The sequence below is a fragment of the Eurosta solidaginis genome, chromosome 4 (genome assembly GCF_040869045.1).
Source record: "Eurosta solidaginis isolate ZX-2024a chromosome 4, ASM4086904v1, whole genome shotgun sequence".
NCBI lineage: Eukaryota > Metazoa > Arthropoda > Insecta > Diptera > Tephritidae > Eurosta > Eurosta solidaginis.
In genome coordinates, this window is record NC_090322.1 from 22,674,036 (window position 1) to 22,687,949 (window position 13,914).

At 39.4% G+C, this 13,914-nt stretch overlaps 1 protein-coding gene and 1 long non-coding RNA gene across 2 annotated transcripts in view; one reads left to right on the top strand and one right to left on the bottom strand.

The window, feature by feature from the left end:
• LOC137248431 (zinc finger protein 107-like) overlaps positions 1–13,914 on the bottom strand; it is a 106,516-nt gene that overhangs the window by 9,979 nt on the left and 82,623 nt on the right. The gene's annotated exons all lie outside the window — the stretch shown is intronic.
• LOC137249277 (uncharacterized) lies at positions 10,049–11,057 on the top strand. The gene is made up of 3 exons (XR_010952321.1): positions 10,049–10,593; positions 10,653–10,840; positions 10,904–11,057. It is a non-coding gene; the product is annotated as an uncharacterized lncRNA (long non-coding RNA).

Below are 13,914 nucleotides of genomic sequence, written 5' to 3' on the forward strand. Positions count from 1 at the left end.
CTAAATATACATATGTGGTATTTATTTAATTCTATAACTTAAAGTACTTCCGATTACACTACATTTTTAGTTTTATTATCTGAAGGTAGCAGTATAGTTTGATTCTGAGGGTTCCCAGTTCTCGATATTGCAACATACAACTGCCCATGGTAAAACATTCTGCACTCAAGTCAATACCAACATTGTGGAAAGTTTGGCCTTGTGATTTGTTGATTGTGACTGCAAAGGAAACCTTCACAGCAAATTTTAACCGTTTATATTGGAAAGGCATATCCATCAACACTAGCAACAACATCAGCACTGAAATCCAGCGAAGAATCAATCTTGCCAATAAATGCTACTTTGGACTAGGTAGGCAATTGAAAAGTAAAGTCCTCTCTCGGCGAACGAAAATCATACTCTACAAGTCACTTATCGTACCCGTCCTGCTATATGGGGCAGAAGCATGGACCATGACAACAGCAGATGAAGCGGCTTTGGGAGTGTTCGAGAGAAAAGTTCTTCGAAAGATTTATGGACCTCTACGCGTTGGCGATGGCGTGTACCGAAAAATATTTAATGATGAGCTGTACGAGTTATACGCAGACATCAACATAGTCCAGCGAATTAAAACGCAGCGGCTGCGCTGGCTAGGCCATGTTATGCGAATGAAAGGTGATGCTCCGGCCAAGAAAGTGTTTCTATCGGAACCCGCCTATGGAAGCAGAGGTAGAGGGCGGCCCCCACTCCGTTGGAAGGATATATCAACATTCAAGTTGATATTTTAAAAATCTTTTATTTTGATTTTAAATATAAAAATCTATTTTTGTTTATTTTTGAGTTTAGATATTTTCCAACTAATTAGAATTTTCTTTTTTTGAAGTTATTCAAAATTTTAAGTTAACACGAAAACTTATTTAAAATTATTTTAAAAATTAAAGTAAAGAGTACAAAGTAGTTAACACTATATTTACTCCTATTTTTGTTTATTTTTGAGTTTAGATATTTTCCAACTAATTAGAATTTTCTTTTTTTGAAGTTATTCAAAATTTTAAGTTAACACGAAAACTCAATTAAAATTATTTTAAAAATTAAAGTAAAGAGTACAAAGTAGTTAACACTATATTTAATATATCAACATTCAAGTTGATATTTTAAAAATCTTTTATTTTGATTTTAAATATAAAAATCTATTTTTGTTTATTTTTGAGTTTAGATATTTTCCAACTAATTAGAATTTTCTTTTTTTGAAGTTATTCAAAATTTTAAGTTAACACGAAAACTCAATTAAAATTATTTTAAAAATTAAAGTAAAGAGTACAAAGTAGTTAACACTATATTTACTCCCCTCCAAGAAAATTTGAAACAAACAAATTATTAATTAATATTAAAAGTAACCTTTTTTTGTTTTTTGTTGTTTAATGTATTTGTATTTAAATTAGTGTTAATAAGTATGTTTGCTGGTTTAAGTAAATCAATTGAAATATTTTTAATAGTATTTTTGTATTGAATTGTAAATGTTTTATTTTTCTTAGAGATAACTTTAAAAGGTCCTTCATAAGGTGATTCTAAATTAGATTTACGAAGAACTTTAACAAAAACATACTCACAATTTTCTAATTGTTTAGGAACGAAAAAATTTTCTTTATTATGATGAAACACTTTAGAACGAACAAGCGAAAAATATTCTCTTATTTTATGAAGAGCGTCATTAGAAAAATCATGTTCTTTATTACTATTTGAAATAATTAATTCACCAGGTATTCTAAGTGTTTGGCCATAAACAAGTTCAGCAGATGAACATTTTAAATCTTCTTTAATAGAAGTTCGTAAACCAAGTAGAATGAATGGTAAAATGTCAGACCAATGAACCGAGTCGTTTGATGCTATAATTGCTGCTTTTAAAGTTCGATGAAATCTCTCTATCATGCCATTTGCTTGGGGTTGGTAAGGAGATGTATGAATTTTATGAGAACCTAAAAGTTTAGTTAATTCTGTAAAAAATTTTGAGGTGAATTGTGAACCTTGATCTACTGTAATATTTAATGGTATACCAAATCGTGGTATATAATTTTGAATAAAAGTTTTTACTATAGTATTTGTTGAAATATCTTTAAGCGGATAAGCTTCAGGCCAACGTGAAAATCTATCAATAATTGTTAAAATATAACAATTTCCATTTGAAACTGGAAGAGGTCCAACAATATCCATATGAATATGTTCAAAACGGCCTGATGGTATTTGAATTTTTTGGATAGGAGATTTAGTGTGTCTTGAAATTTTGGATTTTTGACAATTGATGCAAGATGAAGTCCAATCGTTAATCTCTTTACGCATGTTAGGCCAATAATATTTATTTTGAATTAATTTTCTAGTTGTTCTTATACTTGGATGAGATAATGAGTGAATTTTGTCAAATATAATTCTTCTCATAGAATGTGGAACATAAGGTCGAAAAGGTTGTAGAGAAACATCACACCATATATTTAAATTAATAACTGGAATATGAATTTCTTTTAAATTATTTTTAGAATTTTGATCAGAAATGGTTTTTTGTAAAAATGTATCAGTTTGCTGTTCTTTATATAAAGTTTCTAAATTTATATCTTGAGTTGAAATTGCATTTATTTCTGGAATACGGGAAAGTGTGTCGGCAACTATGTTGTCTTTTCCACGTATATATTGAATATCATTTGTAAATTGAGCAATATATTCAAGATGACGTAGTTGACGAGGAGATCTATCTACTTTAGAATTTAGAACATGAATTAAAGGTTTATGATCAGTATAAATTGTAAAAGTTCTACCTTCAAGAAAATGTTTAAAATGTTTAATTGAATTATAAATTGCCAAAAGTTCACGATCAAATGTTGAATATTTAGTTTCTGTTGTAGTTAATTTTCTTGTGTAAAATCAAGTTTTATTAGATTTTTTAACAGCGAAATTTCATCCGGAATTTTCGTAATTTTGTTATCGCGTAAATCGAGAGTAGGTCAGAAGGATCGTTGGTAGGATCGCCAATATATCAACATTCAAGTTGATATTTTAAAAATCTTTTATTTTGATTTTAAATATAAAAATCTATTTTTGTTTATTTTTGAGTTTAGATATTTTCCAACTAATTAGAATTTTCTTTTTTTGAAGTTATTAAAAATTTTAAGTTAACACGAAAACTCAATTAAAATTATTTTAAAAATTAAAGTAAAGAGTACAAAGTAGTTAACACTATAAAGGACCAGGTGGAAAACGATTTAAACTCCCTTGGTGTGACCAATTGGCGCCGGTTGGCGGAGCGAAGAAGCGACTGGCGCGCCTTGTTGGGCGGCCATAACCGTTTAGACGGTTAAGCGCCAATTAAGTAAGTAAGTATATCCGTTGGAATCATTGGTATACGGGGTATGAACGATATAATTGGAATATCGTTTTTTAACTTCAAATTATGGGGCGGTATGCCAGAGGGATTAAGCGAATTTAAAAATTCAATTGGATAGTGTACGGCATCTTCATTATTAAGAATAATGTCATTTGATATATACTCTTTAACTTCGCCAGGAAGTCTATCTAGAATTATGTTATTTATTTCGTCTACAGTATATGGCTTGCTGGATAGCTCTTCAATATTTGGGTAAACTTCTGATATTAATTCGCCCACGTTATGTACCATATTCCCAAGCTTTGAATCTTCTATAAAGTAGCCGTTCTCAATGAACATTTTACCCTCTCCAATATCTAATAAATCCTGGGGAAATGTACTTATAGTTCCGTTAAGATGCGCTCTCATGTTTGTTCGCAGACACAATTTTTCGAGGTGAATCCATAATAACGATGATTTGAAGCACGATTTAACAATATCAGCTCGAGTTCCTTTCGCCACCACTGGCAAAGTCTGACGAAAATCCCCTGCAAAAAGGATTGTTATCCCACTAAAGGGTTTGTCGTTTGATCTTAGATCTTTTAATGTACGGTCTACTGCTTCAATATGTGCTCGGTTAGTCATTGTACACTCATCCCACACTATAAGAATTGCCTCTTCTATTATTTTAGCCAGTGACCCGTTCTTTCGAATGGAACAAATCTTTTTTCTTGGAGGGACACGTTTAAGGGTAATTTAAAGGTGGAGTGGGCTCTTCGACCACCAGATAAAAGAGTCGCAGTTTTTTCCACAACCACCAGGAGCATCTAAGAAAAATTATTGACCTCTTTTGTTTCAATGTTTTTCGATATATTAACTTGAAGGTAGTCATTTAAATAATTTAAGTCACATGGGCGCCTCAGGATTGTCTCTAAAGAGCATTCCGGTCATTGAATCTCACGATTTGGGGAAGGCAATCCAAAACAGCATAAATCTTTTTTGCAAAGGACTATTACTTCGACCTCGATGTCAATCCAACCTTAATAGAAATGTTAACTACTTATTCAATCATTATCATAATAGTCGTAATATTTTTTCAAACCTAGACTTATTAAATCTTCAGAAATTTGTAGATCGGGATCATTACGCCTTCTGCGTTCATTGAAAAGGAAGTCTTCACAGAAGTCATTCTTGAACGTGTTCCATAATAACTCAGCATTTGACGGCTGACAAAAAACTATTAAAATGGAAAATAACTCTCTTAGCCTTGGCGGCGAATAAAAAAGAGCTGCCTCAACTATGGCATTTTACCAACGGTCGTCGTTTTCCAAAAGTTGTAGTGCTCTGCAAGCGGCTTGAAAAGTTGGGAAAACTACACTATTTACAGTCCTGCAGCTTTCAAAAGAGGTAGGACCTCGAACATTGTGAAGCAATAAACGTATATAAAAACATTCCATTTGATGGTGTACATTCTAAACTCTACCAAGCGCCGAATCCGTTTTAATCCCTGGGTTACCTTCAATGGATATTCCGCGCTTCCTTCTGGAAAATTTATTAATTTGCTCCACGTATAATAAGACGGCACTTCATGATAAAGAAGTGTTTTCGCAAAAGAATCGGTAGCGCATAGTTAAAAAAATGCCATCAACGTAGTTTTACGGGGGTTTTCCAGAACTCGGTGTACATTATCTTCCGAGAAGTGCACTCGTTGCCTATTCTCTAAATGCACTGCTAAGTGTACACCAGTTGGATATCGCTCATGGATGGGAAAATCAAAACCCCGCCAGAAAGACTCTGAAGTGCTTATATCCCGACAGTTGAGATATTTTTGAATCTCATCCGAAGTATTTTGAAAAGAATATGCAGCTTGATCTGTACCCTTATTAACATATTTGCAAATGCATTTAATAGCTTTAACGGAATGACAGTATTCAACGTTAATATGTGCCGAAAAACATCGCAGGAGTACAGGAGAATAAGGAAAAACCCATCTATTGTCTATCCTGGTCATAGTTCCACGTACATGTTGTTGTTGTTGTAGCAGTGCTTCGCCCCACCTAACAGACGCGACCGATCACAAACTGTCATCAATATCCTCTAACGGGAGTCCAAGGAAACTTGCTGTTTCAACAGGGGTGGACCATAGGGAAAGGGGTGTTAGAGGCGTTGGTTCCACATTACAATTAAAGAGATGGTTGGTGTCATGTGGGGACACATTGCAAGCGGGGCATACATTTTGTATGTCGGGGTTGATTCTGGATAGGTAAGAGTTTAACCTGTTACAGTATCCAGAACGAAGTTGAGCCAGAGTGACACGCGTTTCCCTGGGGAGTATGCGTTCCTCTTCCGCAAGTTTTGGATACTTTACTTTGAGTACTGGGTTCACCGGGCAATTCCCGGCATAAAGGTCCGACGCCTGTTTGTGGAGTTCACCAAGGACCTGCTTGTGTTTTTTCGCTTCATACGGCTGTGTTCTCAGATGCCGTATTTCCTCAAAATGCTTACGGAGATGACTCCTTAAGCCCCTAGGCGGTGCTGGCTCGTCAATCAGATGTCTGTTGGGATGCCCAGGTTTCTGGGTATTCAACAGGAACTGTTTGCTCAGCATCTCGTTTCTTTCCCTGATGGGGAGTATTCTCGCCTCATTATGTAGATGGTGTTCTGGGGACATAAGAAGACAGCCCGTGGCAATTCTGAGAGCAGTATTTTGGCAGGCCTGTAGCTTCTTCCAGTGGGTAATTTTTAGGCTTGGCGACCATATGGGTGACGCGTAGCACGTAATCGGCTGGCTAATTGCTTTGTATGTAGTCAGGAGCGTTTCTTTATCTTTTCCCCAGGTACTGCCAGCAAGGGATTTGAGGATTTTGTTACGGCTCTGAATTCTCGGAACAATTGCGGCTGCGTGCTAACCAAAATGTAGATCCTGATCAAACGTCACACGCAAGATTTTGGGGTGTAGGACAGTCGGTAGCTTAGAGCCATCGACGTGGATGTTCAAAATGGTCGACATTTGGGACGTCCATGTTGTAAATAAGGTCGCGGAAGATTTAGTCGGTGATAATGCCAGGTTTCGCGAGGCGAAAAAACTGGAGAGATCAGGGAGGTAGCCGTTTATTTTATTGCATAGCTCATCGATCTGTGGGCCTGCGCCTGTGGCCATTACTGTGCAGTCATCGGCGTAGGAAACGATTGTGACTCCTTCCGGTGGTGAAGGTAGCTTAGATATGTAGAAATTAAACAAAAGTGGGGATAGGACACCACCCTGTGGCACCCCTTGTTTAATTCTCCTTGGCTTTGATGTTTCGTTTCTAAATAGCACCGATGCCTGCCGACCACCCAGATAATTTGCGGTCCACCTTTTAAGACATGGGGGAAGGGTAGACCCTTCCAGGTCTTGCAGTAACGAGCCATGGTTGACCGTATCAAAAGCTTTTGATATGTCTAGCGCAACGAGTACTGTTCTATGGTGGGGGTTTTGATTTAAACCGCAATTTATCTGGGTGCCAATGGTATTTAGCGCGGAGGTAGTGCTATGGAGTTTTCTGAAGCCATGCTGATGGGAGGCTAGTTGCAAATTTGCTTGGAAATAAGGGAGCAAAATGGCTTCGAGTGTCTTTGCTACTGGCGATAGGAGAGATATCGGACGATACGACTCTCCTATGTTAGCTGGTTTACCAGGCTTTAGTAGCGGGACCACCTTGGCCATTTTCCATTTCTCGGGTATGACAAAGGTGGAAAGAGACAGGTTGAAGACCTGCGCTAAATATTTGAAACCCTCTTTCCCTAGGCTTTTAAGCATCGGCATGGCTATGCCGTCTGGGCCCACTGCTTTGGATGGTTTAGCGCGACCAATGGCGTCCTCAACCTCTTTAGCGGTGATGGTGATTGGTGACGCGCTGAATTTGTGTTTATGTGCGTGTCTGTTGGCCCTCCGTCTATCTTTGTCGACCGTAGAATGCATTATATATTGTCGGCAGAAAGCGCTCGCGCATTTTTTCGCATCCAACAGCACTTTGTCGCCAAAGGCGATGGAAACTTTGTCTTTGTGCTTAGTCGGATTCGATAGGGACTTTACGGTGGACCAAAGTTTACCCACACCGGTAGAGAGGTTACAACCTCTTAGGTGCTCCTCCCATTTCGCCCGCTTGTGTTCATCCACAAGCAATCTGATGCGTTGGTTTATATCCCTTATTTGGGGGTCGCCTGGATCAAGCTGCCTTATAAGGTCACGTTCTCTCGCTAAGTTTGCGGCCTCCGCCGGGAAGTGGGGCCGGATTTCGGGAATTCTCCCGGCGGGAATGAAACGTGCCGAGGGGGATTCAATGACCTTGCGGAAGGCACGCTCCCCTTGGCGGGCATCAGTCGGGATAGGGAGGACAGCAAAGAGGTTGCCTGTAAAGGATTTATATTCTTCCCACTTTCCTTTTTTAAAGTTTATGAAAGTGCGTTTTTCGGTGACGATGAAGTCGGCGGTACGCTCGAGCGAAACAAGTATAGGCAGGTGGTCGGATGCCAATGATACCATCGGCTGCCAGTTGACGCAGTTTACGAGTTCTGCGCTCACGATTGAGATATCTGGCGAACTGTGACAGCTTCCTACCATACGTGTGGGGGCGTCTCCGTTTATTGTGCAGAACGTCGTTTCTTCTATTTGATCCGCCAACATCTCGCCCCTACTGTCCGCCCGCAAATTTGAATGCCATAGATCATGATGGGCATTGAAGTCGCCTAAAATAATGCGATTGTTTCCAGTGAGTAAGGCTCTGATATTAGGGCGGTATCCACCGGGGCAACAGGTGGCAGGAGGGATGTAGATGTTGATGATTTCTAGGTTTGCATCGCCTGACCGGACAGATAGGCCTTGACGTTCTAAGACGTTGTCCCTGCGGTCGATGCCAGGATCAAATATGTGATATTGCACAGAGTGGTGTATTATAAACGCGAGGCCGCCTCCATTTCCGCTCTCGCGATCTTTTCTGTGGACATTATACCCAGAGCAGGTCTGCAATGCAGATCGTGCTGTGAGTTTAGTCTCTTGAATCGCAGCAATGCGGATGTTGTGCCGCTTCATGAAATTGACTATCTCCGTAATCGTCCCAGTTAGTCCATTACAGTTTAACTGCAGAATTCTGAAGTGCATGAGGGGAGACGTCGCCACTCTGGGGGTAAGTGACGGGTGACTACGCCTGGGTTGAGGAAGGCCAGGACGCAATTGCTGTTGTGGCCCTGGGACTGGGCGTCCTTGGGCAAGCATTGGGGTACCCGGATGATTTGGGTTTGCGACCTGGCAACATGGCGCGATGAAACCCGTCGAGGGGTTGCCGTCGCGGAGACCAGAACATCTAGGAAAGTGGCACCACCCAAGGCAGGAGCTGCATTGGGCGGATGTCGCAAACATATATATTCTGTGCTGGCAAACGGTGCAAACGGAGGTAGGGACTAAGAGTCTGTTTCCCTGACCTACACGATTGCTGCCGGAAAAGAGGGGGGGAGAAGACGGGGGCAGGGGCTGTTGCTCAGCATTGCTTCCGACTCTACTACGAAGATTGTAGTTATGAGTGGTAGCAGCTGTTTGAGTTGTTGGCGCCGTGGGTCGCGAGCAGCAGCGGGTACTTGTTGTGGCTTGCTGAGCAGCGGGGCTGCTGGAAGGTAATGGGGGGGCGCTTAGACGTAGACTACGGGGCGCCCTTGGGCGTGAACAGCAAGGAGCCACAAAAGATTTATAGAAGTTAGGTGGACGTCGGGTTTTGGGATCAAGCCCAGAACAACCTGTCCGATGCAACCATCCCTTACACGAGACACACTGAACAGAGTATGACCGTCCTAAAAAGATTCTTTTCCGGCAGATGCAGCAAAACCATTTCTCAGGACCGGGGTCAGGAGACGGACCCGGATTGGATTCGATACCTTCCCGGAGCAAGAGAATATGGAGCAGTCCTGCTGCAAGGAGCTGCTGGGAGGATGACAATTTGTGGGAGGGACGAAACAAATTAAATGGGGTTACACTGAAATGACAGTCCTTGGTCGGGAAAAATCCCGAGTCGCTCCGGTACATAGAACCGACTGCCTTGGGAAGCGTTCCACGTACATCAAGGTCGGCAGTACTACCTCCGTTTTCAGGACACCGTCTACGGTATGTTGGGTAGCCATCTTCGCCAGACTGCGTCTTAGCGCTATATAATTTCGGGTAAATCTCTTCACACACTTACCATCTGCCATGCATGGGGAAAATATATTATGTTATCCACATGGTCCATGTATCGTATTTTTTCACACAATTCCGTACAGGAGTGGGTCATCGCGTTGGCTGGGTATTTCAGCACAAATAATGCTATATATTTAGTGTGGTTGAATTTTTGTCTGCAGCCAAAGCAATATATGACAATGCGGTAACCCACGTTTTTGCCATTATACTGAGACCATGTGGCACCTAACTTCTCCAAATATGCATTTTTTGGTTAAACACGTAAGTGTATGTATTCTTCAGCATGTACACGGATAAAAATAAATCATTAATTTTCCATGAAAAGCGTTCATAAACATTCTGCTCTTGGTTTTATGAATAAGTTCATTGATTTTAATGAATTTTTCATAAATTAAATGAATAATTTCATAGAAATTTATGAAAATGCTCATAAAGGTAATCGATGCAAATTCATGAAGTAGTCTTAGAACAAAATTCAGTTTTTATGCCTTATGAACAATGTTTATGAATGCTTTTCATAAACTTCTATGAAATTATTCATTGAGTTTATGAAACATTTCATAAAATCAAAGAATGTATTCATACAACTGATGGTGTTAGTATTGCCAATCAATTCTTTTGTGCAAATAATCCGGGTAAAGTTGCAAATCCCGTAGTGTTTAGGCTGCAGAACTACACAAAAAGAGGGAAATTTTTCAAAAGTTAACGCCACTGAATTTCGCATCATCAGTTGTTGAGTGAAAAAAGGTAAAGTACAACTGCATAAATTTGTTTGTTAAATAAAATGATCTGTGCTTTGTGTAAGAAGGAATATGAAAGTATTGACGGTTTTGTTCGACATTTGAAAAGGATTTACGACATCCATATGTCACTTCAAAGTAGCTACTGCTTAGAAGGTGAAATTCTGGAAATTTTCCCAAACGAGAAATTAAGTTCCTATCGAACCGAAAAGAGAGGAAAACTGTACACCAAATTTTGAACATGAAAAAAAGCATCAAAAGCTACAGTTCGGAAGCTAAACAGCGTCGTATGGAATCTCCAAAGGTCGAGAAAAACGGTAGGTTTTGCAGTATATTACGTAAATTTTCGTTTATATAATTTTTATTTCATTTCAAGTTCCGGAAATTGGTGCTGAAGAAATGCTTCAGCGTGTGAAGTTCAACAATTTGACTGCGGAGGAGTTTCAAAACGCTTGGCAAGCTTACGCCAATTATAGAATAAATCAATCCCAAACAAAATTTCAAAACATACACCAAATATTTCGCGAGTGGCCAGAATATAAGGAACCTGATGGATACAGTCTGGTGAATAAATCTTAAATCATAGGTTTTGTGTTTGCAATTTACTAACAAAAAATTTTTTTTCAGATCGATCTTGATTTCACAGTAATGTTCCCAAATACCCACAATTTTCTTAGTTGTCAACAAGAACTACGGTGTATGTTTTAAATCATTCCACTTATTTAGAGTATCCTAAAGCGAGTACTACTTTTTAGACATTTATTCAAATATATTAATTTATTAAAGCTGTTATGGAAACGCATTTACGATGGAATCAGTAAGGAAGGCGGTCGGCATGATGTGTTGGTGCACAGTGGCTAGTCATTGTCGGCTGGGGCGGGTCCTTGCCAACCTTACTGTTCCTGCGCCATAAACAGAGAAATGTTCCTATCATGCCTATCAAAACGAGCAGCTGTCAAATTCAAAAAAACCTGGCAGAAGCGCAGAGACCGACTCAAAACGCTTATCAATACAAAATAAAACAACATCCGGCTGAACCGGATGTCACGGACAGACCGTTAACATTCCAAAATTTTAAATTCAAATTCAAAAAAAAACTGACGCAAAAAAATACTACCGAACCGGACATGGCCGGTCACTAACGCTGAAAACCAAATTCAAAAAAAAACCGCTGAAAAACCAAACAATAACAAAAAAGCTGAAAAAAATTAAAAATAAAAAGAAAAGGGCCGAATATACATAGGGGGCGCCGCGGGTGGTGTTGCGACGCCCGGTGCTTAGTCCCACCCTCAAAATCCATGGCCACCGACGCACCTAAAATTTCGGTGGCCCCTTACCTGTATACCTTAGGTGCCCTCTAAAAGAAAGGAGACCTCAGCATTCCCATTTACAATTTAGATTTATTGACAGTTCATACTAATTAATAACTTATGCATTAAATTTTTAGGATTCTATCGAGAATTTCTAAGTTTCACATGTGATGCTAGAGTTTACGTTTATTCCGAATTACATTTACATCGCATACAATTATTCGGATTCAACTCCTTATATGTCTTACAGCCTAGTGGTTTCGTATATAGTGTAGAAAATATTTTGAATGTACTAAATATCTTTTGGCTTTTAATTACTAGTGCAATTACATTAAATTCATTTTTATGTATTTCATTTAATTTGGGGAATTCTTCCTCTTCTTCCTTTTTTTTTTTTTTTTGTGCAAGGGTTCATTCGCGACGTTATTTGAAAATACAAAAAAAAAAAAACGTCTGAAACGAGTTTATTGTTCCGGGTTCAAAAGGACATCGCTCCCCAACCCCTGTTGCATCTAGGTTATAACTCTCGCAGAAAGGCCTATGTCGCTAATGTGTAATGCATTACCCATTTACATGGCTTTCGCAGGTAAGTATAAAAAAATTTATGGTTCCGAGTGACACATTCAAATATGTAAGGTATTATATATATACTAGTGACACTATTCTGTAACTCGACTGGAATAAAATTATCTGCAGAACTCACACTTTCATAATTTTGGTTTTCTATTTCTTGACTGTATTGACCTTTCACAAGCTTTACAGAACAATGGTTCTTATTCGCAAGATTGCAGAACGGGTTTTACATTGCCCTTATCCGACGGGTCAACAGAGTTAAGAGCACCAAAGTGTCCGAATGCATATACCGTACGTTCGAATCGAGTTACAGAAAGGGGTCTTTAGATTCATTAAGCGTGCTTGGAATGAATTACAAAAATTTGAAACGATAATCTGTAAGTGACGAATTTTATCACTTCACATAGATACATAATACAATTTCACCGAGTTGGAACGGACTCACCCAGTTTCAAACGTTGTTGTTGTAGTTGGTGTTGGTACTGTTGTTGTTGCTGTTGCTGCTGCTGAACCTGCTGCTGCTGAGTGTGCGTATGTTGCTCAGATGTTGCTGGCTGGCGTGCCATTAGGTAGAATGTTATAGGGCAATGCTTGGCCATTGGACACCACCCAATATTTGCTCAGCTCGTTTAGATGATGGTTTTGCGTTTGTTGTTGCAATTGTAATTGTTGCAATTGTTGTGTATCATTAATATGTTGCTGTGGTGAATGGCGCTGTGTTTGTTGATATGTCACTCTAGGAGTGGTACGTCTGGCGTCTTGGCATATGACGGTGCCGGGGTCACTGGATATGGTTGGTGCTATTGCAGTTGGTGTGGATGGAAATGACACCGCTAAGCCAACACCACTATTGCTAAGTTGAGGAACCGTGTATATTACGTGGCAATCGTTGGGAATATTCCAACATTCCCGCGCTCCTCGCATACGCGGAGAAGGCAACGCCGATGCCTTCCAATTACTATTTATTAGTATTCACGATGTTCGGGAATTTAGCACGTCCTGAGAGTAGGTTAAAACGGTCTCAACGTGGCCACCGGCTAGCTTACTTCGTTTTTAATTGAATTCACTCATTTCGGAGACAATTTTCGGGTTAAAACGTTAAAATGTAAACTTCCCGTATGTAGCTCCTTAGCCTTTCAAAATTTGGCTATGTATATAAGCACGGCTTTGAGGAATTCCGAAAATACGATGAACATATGTAGAGGAGTGTTTTACGATTGCTATAAACCGCCCAAATTTTGATGGTGAACTATCTGTATTTGAGAACGCGCTCGTCAGTTCCACCAACTATATGTGGATGCACTTAAGTATCCTGTAATTTTTCACTTGACCACTTTTTGGTCACGAGGGTTGTGTGCTCTACCGCTTCAGACCGCCAGCAAAAAGGAAAAGAAGCTTTTTCTTCCTCGGAAACTCGTGGTGGTTTTTTCTTCCTTTTTTTTTCTTTTTTTCCGTCTTCTAGTGATGGCCGGTCTGTCTGTTCCCTTCTTTTTCGATATTTTTCATCGCAACCCTTTCCACATCGCTAGGTGTGTTCCCGTGAACACGCTCCCAAGTGGGTCGTAGCCGTAGACCGTAGCAGCAGACCGTAACAAAGCACAATAATAAGCAAAATAACCCCCAAAATCAATATTTTGATTCAAGAGCTTGAAGAGTGAAACTACTTTATTTTAGGTCTACTTTAATCCATAGTAAAAATTGAGCACCCTTATTGAAATTTCTTTCTTGGCACTTATAAACAAATTTCTATGGATT